At 42.6% G+C, this 14,268-nt stretch overlaps 1 pseudogene; it reads left to right on the top strand.

Moving 5' to 3' along the window:
- The first annotated feature begins 3,867 nt into the window (after positions 1 to 3,867).
- LOC101441514 (protein ARV1-like) lies at positions 3,868 to 12,607 on the top strand (annotated as a pseudogene).
- Positions 12,608 to 14,268: the final 1,661 nt, after the last annotated feature.

The following is a 14,268-nucleotide window of genomic DNA, read 5'->3' as shown; positions in this document are numbered from 1 at the left end:
ATAGTCAGATGATAGAAATAAATCTAGGGAAGCAGATTTGGCTCAAGAGATAGAGTGTCCGCCTACTACATGAGAGGCCCAGTGTTCAAACCCCAGGCCTCCAGACCCGTGTGATGAACTGGCCCAAGCGCAGTGCTGATGTGTGCAAGGAGTGCTGTGCCACGCAGGGGTGTCCCCTGCATAGGAGAGCCCCACGTGCAAGGAGTGCACCCCATAAGGAGAGCCGCCCAGTATGAAAAAGCGCAGCCTGGAGTGGAGCTACACACACAGAGAGCTGATGCAGCAAGATGACACAACAAAAAGAAATACAGATTCCCGGTGCTCCTGACAAGAATACAAGCAGACACAGAAGGACATACAGCAAATGGGCACAGAGAGCAGACAACTGGGGTGGGGGCAGGTGAGAGAAAAAAATAAAAAATAAATCTTTTAAAAAAAAGAAAGAAATCAAAGCACATCAATTACCACAGCTATTATAATATGACAGAAATTGCTATTTGAAAAATAAAAAGGATCACATTGGGTTTTTTAATTAATAAAATAATTTTCATGAGACACACCTAAACCGTAACAGCACAGAAAGATTGAAAGGAAAAATATAAAAATATAAAATATAAAACAGGCAAATAACCAATAAAAGGCTGGTTATTAAACACAGCAATCTTTAAGTCTTCAGGCATTATGAGAGATAAAGATGACCATTAAAACATAATAAAAGAATCCATTCACCAGTGTAGCCGTTTGAAGATTTGTGGACCCCAGAAAATCATGTTCGTAGAGCTAATCCATTCCTATGTGTGCAAACCTATTGAATGTGGGACCTTTTACTGAAATTACTTCCATTAAGGGCCTTTGATTAGGTTGCATGACCCAGGACGGGTCTTAATCCGCTTACTGGTGTCCTTTATAAATGGAGGAATAAAAAGTCACAGACACAGGAAAAAGCCACAGTGACAAAAAAGACTCCACAGGAGCAGAGGGAACACAATGGGAGCAAGAAACGGGAAGCACAGAGCCTGGAGGAGAAGACAGAGACCCACAGACGCGGCCACTGTGCCCTGCCACGCGAGAGGAATCCAGCAGCCCCAGTAGCCGGTCCCCGGGAGAACGCGTCACCTGATCAGGCCTTGGTCTGGGCATCTTCCAGCCTCAGAGCTGTAAGCTTGTAAGTTCATAAATCCACCTTGCAAAAGCCAATCTATTTTCTAGTATATTGCTTGGCAGCCTTTAGCAAGCTAAAACAACTAGAAAGCAAAATAATTTTTAACTCGTATGCACCTAATCAAATAAATAGAAATCGACAGTCAGATGACAGAAATAAAGCATAAATTGGTAGGGAGAAAATGACAGCCACAATTGTAGTGGGAAATATTAACACACCTCTCTCAATTATTGATGCATTAAGCAATCTAAAAATTAATAAAATATAGATATGGGCTGTTATGAATAAGCATGATTGAATGAAAATATGTGGAAAATTGCATTCCAAATAAGAAAATACACATCACTTTCAAGCATACATGGAATATTTACAAAACCTGATGACCACATATTAAACCATAAAATATTTCTCAAGAAATTTCAATATTCAGAAGCTACCATTGGCCAAGGCTGGAATAATTTTATTATAGAAATAAATAATGAGAATAAATGGTTATAATTTGTTTGAATAAAATAACCCATGAGTTCATACAGACAAACAAAACAAAAAGAAATATAATGGGGGGTAAAAGAAAGTTTTTCCTTACGATAGAATGCTAATAATAAATGAAAATGTTAGGCATCATAGTAACAACTAATTCAGCCAAGAAACATCAATAGATGTTAAAGCTACCAGGTAAGAAGCTTGAGGAAGAATAAGATAATCATATAGTTTGAAAGTACTTTCCATAAAATACTTGTTAATTACCAAGAAAAAAGAATAGAATTACAATGGAAAAACTGCAAGACCTCAACCATGTGGCCAAATTTTAAAAACACCTGCAATGCAACAAGTTGAAATCATATACCATCCAATGGAAGGCCAAGAGACTTCAGCCACCACTTCTGTAATATTCTGCCAAAAAATGCATACCCTGAATCCAATCATGGGGAAATATTAGACAAACTCAAACTGAGGGACATTCTACAAAATGACCATTTTCAAAAGTTAAGGTGATAACTGTTTTTTCTAAGATTTATTTTTATTTATTTCTTCCCCCTCCCCCACTGCCATTGTCTGCTCTCCTGCTCTCTGTGTCTATTTGCTGTGTGTTCTTCTGTGTCTGTCTGTATTCTCATTAGGTGTCTCTAGGAACCGATCCTGGGAGAGAGGCAATACTCTCTTGTGCCACCTCTGTTCCCTGTTCTACTACATCTTATTTTCTCTTCTCTGTGTCTCTTGTTGAGTCATCTTGCTGCGCCAGCTCTCCACGTCGGCCAGCACTCCTGTGCATGGCAACTTTCTTGTGCGGGACGGCATTCCCATGCAGGGCAGCACTCCTGCATGGGGTGACATTTCCTGCATGGGCCAGCACTCCGTGTGGGCCAGCTCGCCATATGGGCCAGCTTACCCTCACCAGGAGGCCCTGGGCATCGAACCCTTGACCTCCTGTATGGTAGATGGGGAGTCCAATTGGTTGAGCCACATCCGTTTCTCAAGGTGATAACTACTAATCTATCGATACACTCATCAACATGGAAGACACCTCAAAATAATTGTGCTGAATAAAAGAAGCCAGAACAACAGATAGTACATACTGTAAGATTCCATCTATATAAAATTAGAGTAAACACAAACTAATATATAGTGGCAAAAAGCAGATCAGTGATTGCTTGGGCATGGAAGGGGGCAGTGCCTGGGGGAAGGAGGGGATTACCAAGGGGCGCGAGGAAATCTTTGGAGGTTAAGATTGTTATGTTGATTGTGGGTATGTACAAATGTCATATTTGTTAAATATTTCTTGACTACGTTGACATTGGAAAGTTACTTTATAACTAATCTCCCTCCATCGCTCCCCTAGGGTCAGCTTCTCAGTGCCATTAGCATTCACCCCAAACCACCATCATAAACATCCTTTTACCTCAACAGGAAGTCCTATTTGCATTAGATCGAGTCATTTAGTACAATTTTACTTACATCACCTTAGTCATAATAATAAACTGTGCTTTGTAATGCTGACCCATTACACAGGAACGCACAGTGAGCAATCACATTTTGTTCCTTAACTTTTTTTTTAATCTGAAAACCTCAAATTTTCCCTCTATCCTCCCTGCATTTTCTTTATGGGGTTTTAAAGAGTAGGGACTGATTTTAGAAGCAAATATCAGGTAATGATTTCCCATAATTTGGCTCCTCCTCGATTCTTCAAATTACATGTGCTTGCACTTCCCTCAGCCGGACTGATGTCCTCATTGTTTCTGCCCTTGCCCCATTATGGTAATGGTCACCCTTTCCAGACCACCATGCACATCATGCTCACTCATGTCCATCATCTCTAACCTCACATCCACTATCAACACAGCTATTGATAAGTTCCCAGTTTACTCATATGAAAATTGGTTAAAGGACTTGCTCAAAGCCTCTCGGCAAGTAACACGCTTCCATCCGCCTTCCATTTTTGTAGCAACAACTAGCCCACCTCTCTCTGCTGTTGAGATGAGATGTTGCTCCTACCGTTTTCCTAGTTGTGGTCTCTTTTTGTCCTCTTCCCTCAAGGCCCTCTCAGATCTAGTTCTACTTCATCATCACAAACCCTTCCCCGTCAGTGCAGGATTCCAGCCTTGCTTCTTTCTCTCTTGTCTGGAAAGGGAAGGAAAGGGAGAGATGGAGAAGGGAAGAGGGAGATGGACATGAGGAACAGAAGAAATTAGAAAACTCAGGACGTGATGGGTGTGTGTGTGTGAAGAAGCAAACCTGAGAAAAAGAAACTGAAATTCTCTCCCCCCTCCTTTCAAATTAAGGCAGCTGCTTTTGAGAGCAGGTGAAGAATGGGAAGAGCCTGAAGATGCCGAGGCCCAGCAGAGATTCTTTCTCACCTAGGATGGCATTCGTGCCACCCAGGCCAGACGCTGGGCTTTGCAGGACAGGCAGGGAGGAGAGGGCACCAGCCACCTTCCTCGGCCTCCTCCTCATGCAGCCATGTCCATTTTTGTTAATTAACTAAAAGTAATTCACTGCCAGTCCATTGTGCTTCCACCTCATCCTTAGCCACGAGCACCTAATGTGGAACTGCAAATGACAGGGACACTCCACTAAGCCAGATACTAAAAAAAAACACCACCGAATCACAGCACAGGGGCTCTGGGTACCGACCGGGGTTAAAAAGTCTACACACCATTTAGGCAGTAGGCTTTTTGAGGAAAGGAATTGCCTTTAACCTCTTTTTATTACCAAGGGGACCAAGGACACTTTCTGAGGCGAGGTAATGTTCTATATCCTGGTGGGGGCAGGGGTGAATTTGTGAAGGGTGGATTTGTCCAAATTCATGAAGTCGTACACTTAAGATCTGTGCATTTTACGGCAGGTGAATTCTGCCTCAATATGGCTGATGAATGGAAGGAAAGAAGGAAGGAAGGAAGGGGGGAGGGAGGGAGGGAAGGGAGAAGCAACGAGGGGAAGGGAGGGAAGGGAAGAAGAGGAGAGGAGAGGAATCCTCCCACTCCAACAAACTTAAACTCTGCCCGATCCTGCTTCCCTGCTCTACCAGGGAATGGAGTAAGGATCCCAGCACACTGGCCGCTACAAACACCACTGGACACTTTGGGCTCCTCTTGCCTGTGGACCAGCAGGTGATGAGAGAAGTTTCTAGATGGTGGTGAAATTGACACTGTCAGAAGATGAGCTTCCTGCTACAAAGTGGGCTGAGAGGACGTGGTCTGGAGCACGGGGATTGCGGCAGGCAAGTCTTAGTGCACCTGCCCCAGTGTTAATGGCAAACAAGACATTGCAGCTAGTCTGATCTTCAGAGAAAGTGGAGAGAGGGAAGACGCTGTGGTGGGTGGTGGGATGCTGTATTAGTCAGCCCAAGGCGTGCTAATGCAAAATACCAGAAATCTGCTGGCTTTTATAAAGCATATTTACCAGGGTAGAAGCTTACAGTCACAAGGCCATAAAGAGTAAGTTACTTCTCTCACCAAAATCTGTTGCTGTGTGTTGACACAAGATGGCAGGCAATGTCAAAGAGGATGGTTCAACCTTCCTCTTCCCTCTTAAGGCTCCATGGGTCCAGCTTCTTCCAGTCTCAGTTGTAGGCTGACATAAGGCGTATCTCTCTTCCCAGAGCTCATTTCTTTCCAGGCTCAGATGCTCTGGTCTCCTCACAAGGTCAGCTGTAAACTGTCAGGTGAATGGTTCAACTCACCCAGGGCTCTATTGTCAAAGTCAAGTTCTCTCTACTGTGTCTTTTTTTTTTTTTTAAGAATTTTAAAAATTTATTTCTCTCCCCTCCCCCGCCCCCCAGTTGTCTGCTCTTTGTGTCCATTTGCTGTGTGTTCTTCTGTGACTGCTTCTATCCTTATCAGCAGCATCAGGAATCTGTGTTTCTTTTTGTTGCGTCATCTTGTTGTGTCAGCTCTCCGTGTGCATGGCACCATTCCTGGGCAGGCTGCACTTTCTTTTGCGCTGGGCGGCTCTCCTTACGGGGCGCACTCCTTGTGCGTGGGGCTCCCCTACACGGGGGACACCCCTGCATGGCACGGCACTCCTTGCGCGCATCAGCACTGCGCATGGGCCAGCTGCACATGGGTCAAGGAGGCCCGGGGTTTGAATCGTGGATCTCCCATGTGGTAGGCGGACGCCCTATCCATTGAGTCAAGTCCGCTTCCCTCAACTGTGTCTTTCTCTGTGTATCTACTTCTCCTGTGTGTCTACTTCCATGTAAAAATCTGTTTTATCAGCTTCCCAAGAGGACAGGGACTCAAACCTGCACACCCTAAAGACATGGTCGAATCAAAGCCCAAATCTTGACATAATTTAGTCAAAGGCATCTCTGCCAAATTCAAAACAATCAAAGGGTATCAAGCCCAGAGAAACAGACCAGTTAACAAATATAATCTATTATCTTTTTTTGTAATTCATAAATAATATCAAACTGCCACAGATGCCAAGATGTCAATTTGAGGATCAGTTGAAAGGCTTCTTGTCAAAGAAACCCTTGGTTTCCTCAGAAGTCACATCCTTTTCAATGAGCAAAGTAGTGGAATGAGTGGCCTCTTGTGGACCAGGCTGTATTTCATGTACATTCATCAATATCCCGGCACACCTTAGATGATCTGGGGCTGTGCTGCCTTCCTGAGTCTGCTACATGCTGTTATGTACTGAATTGTGTCGCCCAAGAAGATATGTTTGAGCCCTAACCCCCAGTTCCATGACGATGACCTTAATGGAAATTGGATCTTTAAAGATGTTATTGGTTAAGATGAAGCCAAATGGAGCTAGGAAGGCCTCTAACCCAATATGATTGATGTCCTTATAACAAGAGGAAATTTGGACACAGAGATAAAGAAGATGGCCATGTGACCGAGGCAGGGACTAAGCTACGCCACGAGCAAAAGATGCCCTGGATTCACGCCACTAGCAGTCAGTGAAAGCATGGCCTGCTGACACCTTGATTTTGGATTTCTAGCCTCCAGAACTGGGAGGATAAATTCCAGTTGTTTTAAGTCATCAAGTTTGTGATACTTATGGCAATCCTAACAGAATAAAACACATGCCGACTGCTAACTGTTTTATAAGCACAGAACACATTCTCTAGCAAGAAGAGATGCGATGGATCTTTTTATAAAGTTGACTCCTTCCTTTAAAGTGGGTGTATCACAGACTATTTTTGAGCTACCAAGTACTAAAAATTAAATAATCCCTGGAAGTTCTTTCACTCCCAAAACAGGTTTAGAATAAAAATAAAGGTGTCAGTGGAAGGATTTGTTTTCAGTCCTCTTGTCTATCCTAACATAACCCCGTTCTGTGCACTCAGTCTCACCAGGCCTGCTAATTATGGACCTCTCCAGTCCATGGTTCTAGTTGTATTTACACTCAATCAGAATGACATCTGAGGGTCAGTGTTATCTAAGGCTTAGCCTGGATTCCTTCAAGGGCCTTTCCCACCTCTCACATCAGTAAGAATGGCTAGTGGGGCTTTACCACAAGAATTTATTTTGTGGTCTCTTGAAGAATGTTATCCAATGTTTCTTTAAAGTTTTATCTTTCAAAGTGCCTCTTTAGATATTGGGAAGGAATAGACTAACACAGGCTATGGTAACTGATAATAAGCATTAGCACAGAAGATTGTTTCCAGACTATATTACACTGTTAGGGAGAGTAATGTTTCCTAATGGTGTGGTTGTATCCTGGAGGGTCCCACTAGCTTTCTATTGGATAATTGTGGAATGTTCATGTACATTTCATCCAATCAACATCTTAAAGGTGAAACTTACAACAGACTACCAAACCAGAACAACATAAATGAGAGTCTCTAAAACCAGGCATGATCACTGAAAAAAAAAAATTACCCCAATGGAAAGTGTGAGCAATAGGATTAATAAAGTCTGAGTTTGCAGATAAATGACTCTCTCTTATGTCACTTCATCTGTTGGTGACTAATTCCACAGGGCATTTGGTTATGTATTCAACAGTCTGTTGAGTGAGCTAAAAGCCTGAGTTTGAGCAAAAAAAAAAGGTGCATCATAAAATCACTTGAGTGGAAAATGCAGGGAAATGATTGCACAAAAGAATGAAAAAAAGAAACTGCACAATATGCAGAGTAGAAATCATAAAAGCAAACAATAGACTGTTCCTTACTTTATAAACTTTTAATAACGGCATAGGAGGAAATTGGTATGACAACACTTAATAGTTACAGCCTCCTTAAACTTAGAATTCATTGTCAAAACAAGGTGCTCCCCATTGACATGCTCCAGAATGAACGATGTGGTGGTTCACAATATATTCTGAATAATTTCTTAACTTTGTAAAGGAACCTGAAAAACTAGATGAGAAAAGTTTGATTTCCCTAAGGCCTTTTTTCAATTCTTATTTACAACATCCAAGAAAAATCCAAACCTCAATTATTTATCCCTCCGTTATTTATCTTTCACCTCATAGTAGCTCAGTGAACTTTCATAGAGTGGGGATGTGAAGGCTTTCACCTTCAGGATTTGGGGCACTCAGTGACCTACCAAATAGAGAGAAAAGGCATTCCCATTAGGAAATCTCACAGAAATAAAGAAATAGTGCCTGTCTTACCTAAGTGGCAAGAGGAAAGAAAGTAAAGAGACTTGCTTACTCCCATCTCTTCATTAAAGTTTTACTGTTCTTTGCTTGGCTGTCCTAACATCTCAGTTGCTTTGTGAAACTCATTGGGCTTATGCCCCCAACACACTCGTTTGTTTCACAGCTGAGCATGACCTTCCTGGTAACAAGCCTTTAGCTTTAGCACACATACTCTTCTTTTCCTATTTAAAAAAAAATAATACATTGTGTCATAAAAATTAGGAAAGGTAGACCCTGAAGGTGGCATTTAAAGTCTCCTGGTGGTCCAGCTGTGAGTGTAGGCAGGATCTGGGACCTGCTTCAACCAACAGAATATGGCAAAGGTGACCAGAGGTCACTCCTATGTTTATAAGGTTCTGTCTTGCTAGCAGACTCCCCTCTCTCCTTTATCAGCTTTAATTAAGTCAACTGCCATGCAAGGAAATGAACTCTGCCAACAACCCAAGAGGGCATGGAAACAGATTCTTCCCCAGTTGAGCCTCTGATGAGACCTCGGCCACCACCCTGACTGCAGCTTCATGAGACCCAAACAAAGAGACCCAGGTAAGCCTTGGACAGACTCCTGGCCCATGGAGACTTATGGTATAATAAGTGTATGTTGTTTTTAGCCACAGAGTTTGTGGTAATTTATTAGACAGCATAGAAAACTGATACTTAGATGTATGGAATAGTTACTTTAAGATGGTCCTCAAACCCCCTCCAATCTTATTGATAAGGAAAATGACAACCAGATGGGCTGTAGCACTGGCCCAAGACCACTCAAAGGGGGGCTTACCCTGGGGTTTTCCTTCACTGCTCTTCTCACTTAAACCTACTTTCCTAATTCTTAAACATTCCTCTTTCTTGGATTACTCTCCCATTTTGCTAAGGTGTTTTTCAAAGAAAGGGAGAAAATGGTACTGAATCATTGCTGTCCAAAAAAATGTAAGAGTTCTTCCCTCATACTTGGTTGAAGTTTAATTGGAAATGGAATTCTAGGGTGAAAAATCTTGAAACATTGAGACAGTGTTTCATTTTCTTCCAGCATGCAGTGTAACTAAGAAGTCTGAGGCCAATCTGAATCTTATTCTTTTGAAGAAGGCCTAGTCTCTCTAAGCCAAACTCAGCGTATAAAAGTATTACCTTCCCCCAGGCATGGGACATGACTCCCAGGGATGAACCTCCCTGGCACCAAGGGATTACTAGCAAGCACCAACTAGCAATACATCTGGAAAAAGGTCTCTACCCAAAGGGGGAAAGGGTAAAGGCAAATGAATTTATATGGCTGAGAGACTTCAAAGTCAGTTGGTAGGTCATTCCAGAGATTGTACTTAAGCACACCTCAGCAGGATCTCATTGACTGCCACAGTAAATATTGCTTTAAATAGCTAGGCTCCTGAGGGCACTGGAGACATCCCGACACTAAAGGCAGGGCAGACGGCTCAGGAGTTTGGCACCCTGCTGGTGGGCGCTACTTTGGAATTTATGCCGCCCAGTGTGACACAGTTGGACTTAGTTGTGGTTTCCCTACACATGGCTCTTTTGTCACTTCTATTTGAACCTAGATTTGGTACTAGAGTTGATAGTTTTACATTCATGAGACTTAAATCTTTGGACATTTCATGTGCTAGTTGGACCCTGAATCTCAACAGCATTACTACACCTACTCCCTAGGTCATTGGACTCACCCAGGACAACTAACAAGGAGATGGTGATGGACAATGACCATCCCAAGGAACAGAGTTTACAACTGCATGTAAGAGAGTCCCATGCATCTGTCCCATGGGATCTAAGCCCGTCTCATTAAGAGGCAGAGTGGGCATCACTATCCGAAAATCACTGGGATTGGGGAATGAACAATGGACTAGAGTAGACTTACGGTTAATTTACTATAGATTTACTGTTATTTAAGCAATGGAAGGACTTTTATCATTGATGTGGAGGCAGGGGCCACCAGAGGTTCTGAGAAGAGGGAGAGGGAAAAATAGGTGTAAAATGGGGGCATTTTGGGGACATTGGGACTGTCCTGAATGACATCGCAATTAGATATACAGGCCATTATATATCTTGTCATAACTCACAAAATTGTGTGGGAGAAAGTTTAAGATATAATGTAAACTATAACCCACACTTAGTGCTCCAATATGTGTTCCTCAATTGTAACAAATATACCACATTAATGAAGGATGTTCTAATGTGGGAAAGTGAGGGAGTGGGGCATATGGGAATCCCCTACATTTTTAATGTAACATTTATGTAATCTAAGTATCCTTTTTTAAGTATATTAAAAAGAAATAAAGACGGCCTAGTTTGTAAAACTTCTTTCTTGAAGTTTTTAGAAACCTTTTTTTTACTCCTTGGTAAATTTCTTGAGGATGTGTCCCAGTAGGAGGTCTTTTCTCGTTCCCTCTACTCACACTTCCTTTCAGTCTGCAGACTCAGATCCTTCAGCTCTGGGGACTCCCTTCTAATTTTCTTTTCAGTACAATAATTCCTTTCATTTTCTCTATTCAATCTTTCTGGAAAGTCCTATTGAATTGAGCTTCTCTATCTCTTCTTTATCTCTAATATTTTCCTTCTTTTTGCTCTTAGTCATGGGAGATTATCTTTTTTCCTAGTCTTTTATTTGAAGATTTTTAGAAATCATATTTTTGCTTAATTAAATGTCTTTCTGTTTTTTCCCCTTTTTATAATGCTTTGTCCTTGTTATCTAAATACATGTACTAAATCTCTTTAAATTTACTAATTAAAGGGATGTTTAAAATTTCCTTCTGATTCTCTTTCTATCACTGTCAGTTTTTCTGTTGCTTCTCTTGTTTTTATTTCTTTTACGCCCATTGGTTTCTCCTTAGATGCCAGTTCATTTTCAGTTGCTCATTTCTATTTGAGTCAGAAAATTCGGGTGGCTGGTACAGGTTTCCTTTGCTGCTGTGTACATCACATTAGCCTTTCTGCCATCAGTCTCATCACTGAATGGCAATTCTTCCTGGCACTTTGGGGAGGGTGGGGCATGACAGGACAAATAAAGTGTCAGGTTTTGCTTTGGGTAAGCGAGAAAAGAGCTGGCATCCAAGCTACAGGATTCCCAGGAGCCCAAATAAGAAGGGCACCCGACACTGACTCCCACCCTAGAAGATATAGCTTTTCCAAGGTGCTTTAACCTCGCTTCTTTAGACGAGAGCCCTTTGGGCGATGCTGGGAGCTGGACATCCGATGCTTGGGTTCTGTCCAGCCCCTTCCCCTGCTGCTCACCTCCTCTGCTGCCTGAACCCAGGCTGACCTTGAACCCAGGCTCCTGCTTTCCAAGCAGCCTTTTCTCAGTGGAATGTAAGCCTGCGGCTGGCTCTGCCTGCTTGACTTCCACCCATCAACATGGTTCCATCCAGCTTCTTCTCCATAATTTTTCGAAATGGTGATGCCTCTCTACATTCCGCAGTTAGTGGTCATTTCCTTCACTCTTATGGGTTGTTCCCTTTGCAGTTTTCCCTTCAGCAGTGTCTCAGTTCCCTAGAGCTGCGGTGACGAAGTATGGGAGGCTTGAAACAATAGAAATTGGCCGTAGTTGGAGGGGAAATGGGTACTGGGAGGCCTAGTGGTCCCCGGCCCAGGAGTGGGTGCTCGGAGGAGTGGCAGCGCCTCTTCCTGCCTCCTCCTGTCAGCACAGGTGCATGAAGGCAACCGAGAGGCTAAGGAGTCGTATGGAAACTGTATCCACGTGTGCTGGATATAACCATCTGCCAATCCTGCCAGAAACCTGCAGACAAACTGTGAATGCGAGCCTGTCATCGTCTTGATTAACGCTATTTTATGCAAAGCCCAGGCCTACAGGCATATTCTTTTTAATACTAAGAGAAATATTCATGGAAAACGCTACATATTTTGCTTGCTTTGTGAAGCATACCTGAGATGGTAGTAGCTTCAAGATTCAAACCAGAACACTGTCCCAGATGGCTTGATTAGATATGCTAAGGAGTGAGATTTCTGTAGATTGTTTGCAATTGCTTCTTTAGAACAAACTGCTTATTTTATTGGCATTTTTTACTTTCTTGTGGGTAGAACTTCCTGTGACAATGAAAAACTAAGCCCAACTTCACTTTGCTGCTGAAAGCATTATTATTACCCAGCTATGGAAAACTCTTGCTGATTCCAGCTGTCATTTGGGAACATGGCTACACACCTCTGTGCCTCAAACTCATTAAAGGATTTGTCCTTACATCAAATTTCCAGGCAATTAGAGTGACCCTGCACATCAGCCGAAAGCGCTCCTTTTTGGCTGTCTTGAGCAGCTTCCTGTTGGAAAGCACCATCACTGATTTCTTCCAGAGGGTGAAATGGGATGGTGGAAGTGATTGTGCCATCTGTAAATCTCAGGATTTCTGAAGAGTTTTATTCTTTACTATCTATGGCATGATCAGCTGCATCCGAAAAGAAAAGACATGTGCTATAAATCCAGCTACTCATTTCTATAGACTAAAATGAAGCAAAGATTTGGAAACATTTCCTAAAAAAGAAAGCAGTGGTTGTGGCAAGGGGAGTCCCTCCACCCCACCCCCACACACCTACACACACTAGAAACAACTAAACCACACACCCCGATGCACAGACACACATAGAAACACTCAACACAAACACAAGGAATGTTGCTGCGGGAACTGAGACACACAACAAGTGAAGACAGACGTTGTAGACAATCCCAGGTAAGCATCTGAATTGAAAGAGGGACATGCAGTTCATAATGCATGTGTAATAAAAAATCTGCATCTCAAAAAACAACAATAGGAATTGACTGTCTTACAGCTCTGGAGGCCAGAAGTCTGAGATGTGCGGGTGTCAGCAAGGCGATGCTCCCTCTCGACTCTGTGGAATGCTGGTGGTGGTTGGCCGGCAATTCGCCGTGTTCTTTCGTGGTGGAATATCTCGCCCTCTGCCTCAGGCACCGCATGGTGTCCTCCTCCGCCTCTCTCTGTCCCTGTCCAGTGGCCCCCATCTTATAAGGACACAAATCACATTAGATCAGGGTCTCCCCTAATCCAGTGTGGCCCCACCTTAACTAATAACATAGTCAAGACCCTGTTTCCAAATGGGATCATACTCAGGTTTTGAACATATCTTTTGGGGGACACAATTCAGCTCATAAAAAGTGATGTCTCAGGAGGTGACGTCCTACACGTGTGCTCGGGTGACCACCTCGAGCAAAACACTCCAGTCTCATGCTTGCCATTGGCAAAGAAATAAAGGTTCAAATAAGTAGTTGCTCTTGATTTTTTTTTTTAATTTAAAAGGGACACAGTCTAGTAGAAGTAAAGTATCTAACTTAAAAGTCCCTGAAGAAAAGGCATTTTAAAAATAAATGTGATCTCTCCTCTGCCCTGCTTCTTGGGTCCTCTTCTTCGCTGTCCACAGTTGTTTGTCAGCCCCCACAATGGCCAGAACGGTGAGGCAGATAGAGAGCGGGGAGGATTTTGAGGCGCTTTGATGGTGTCAGAGATAAGCTTGTAGCAGCTGATTTCTCAGCCCTGTGGTGTGGGCTTGGCGAGATGATCACCCCTGGCTTTCGCTCCCCCTCTGCACGATAACAAGTCGACGTGGACGACGGGCAGGGCGTTCCTGCAGACTGGGCGGTCAAGTGCATGCCAACATTTCCGTGTTATAAAAAGGGACAAAAGGTGGGTGGATTTTCTGGTGCTAATAAGGAAAAGCTTGAAGCCACCATTAATGAATCAGGCTAATCATGTTTTCTAAATACAACCAGCCATCAGCTGTTTAAATCTTAATTTTTAATTATTTTTTATTTATAAAAAAGATCGCATATGGAGACTATATATCCAACTGCCATCTGATTATAAATGACAATAAAATATTAATTCTACCCTTTAATAAAAAAAGAAATGTCATCTATTCAGCATATGAGAGACAAGAAAGAAAAATAAAATAAAACAGCATAAATGTGAATGGATATACCAATCAAGAGCTATAAATTTGAAGGCTGGATCAGGAATAGATACGAAAAATTGAACATGATTAAAAAAGCATTGGTATGA

This window comes from Dasypus novemcinctus, chromosome 8, assembly GCF_030445035.2.
Source record: "Dasypus novemcinctus isolate mDasNov1 chromosome 8, mDasNov1.1.hap2, whole genome shotgun sequence".
In the NCBI taxonomy this organism is placed as follows: Eukaryota; Metazoa; Chordata; class Mammalia; order Cingulata; family Dasypodidae; genus Dasypus; species Dasypus novemcinctus.
The sequence above is the reverse complement of the archived record's forward strand: the minus strand, read 5'-3'. Positions and strand labels throughout refer to the sequence as shown.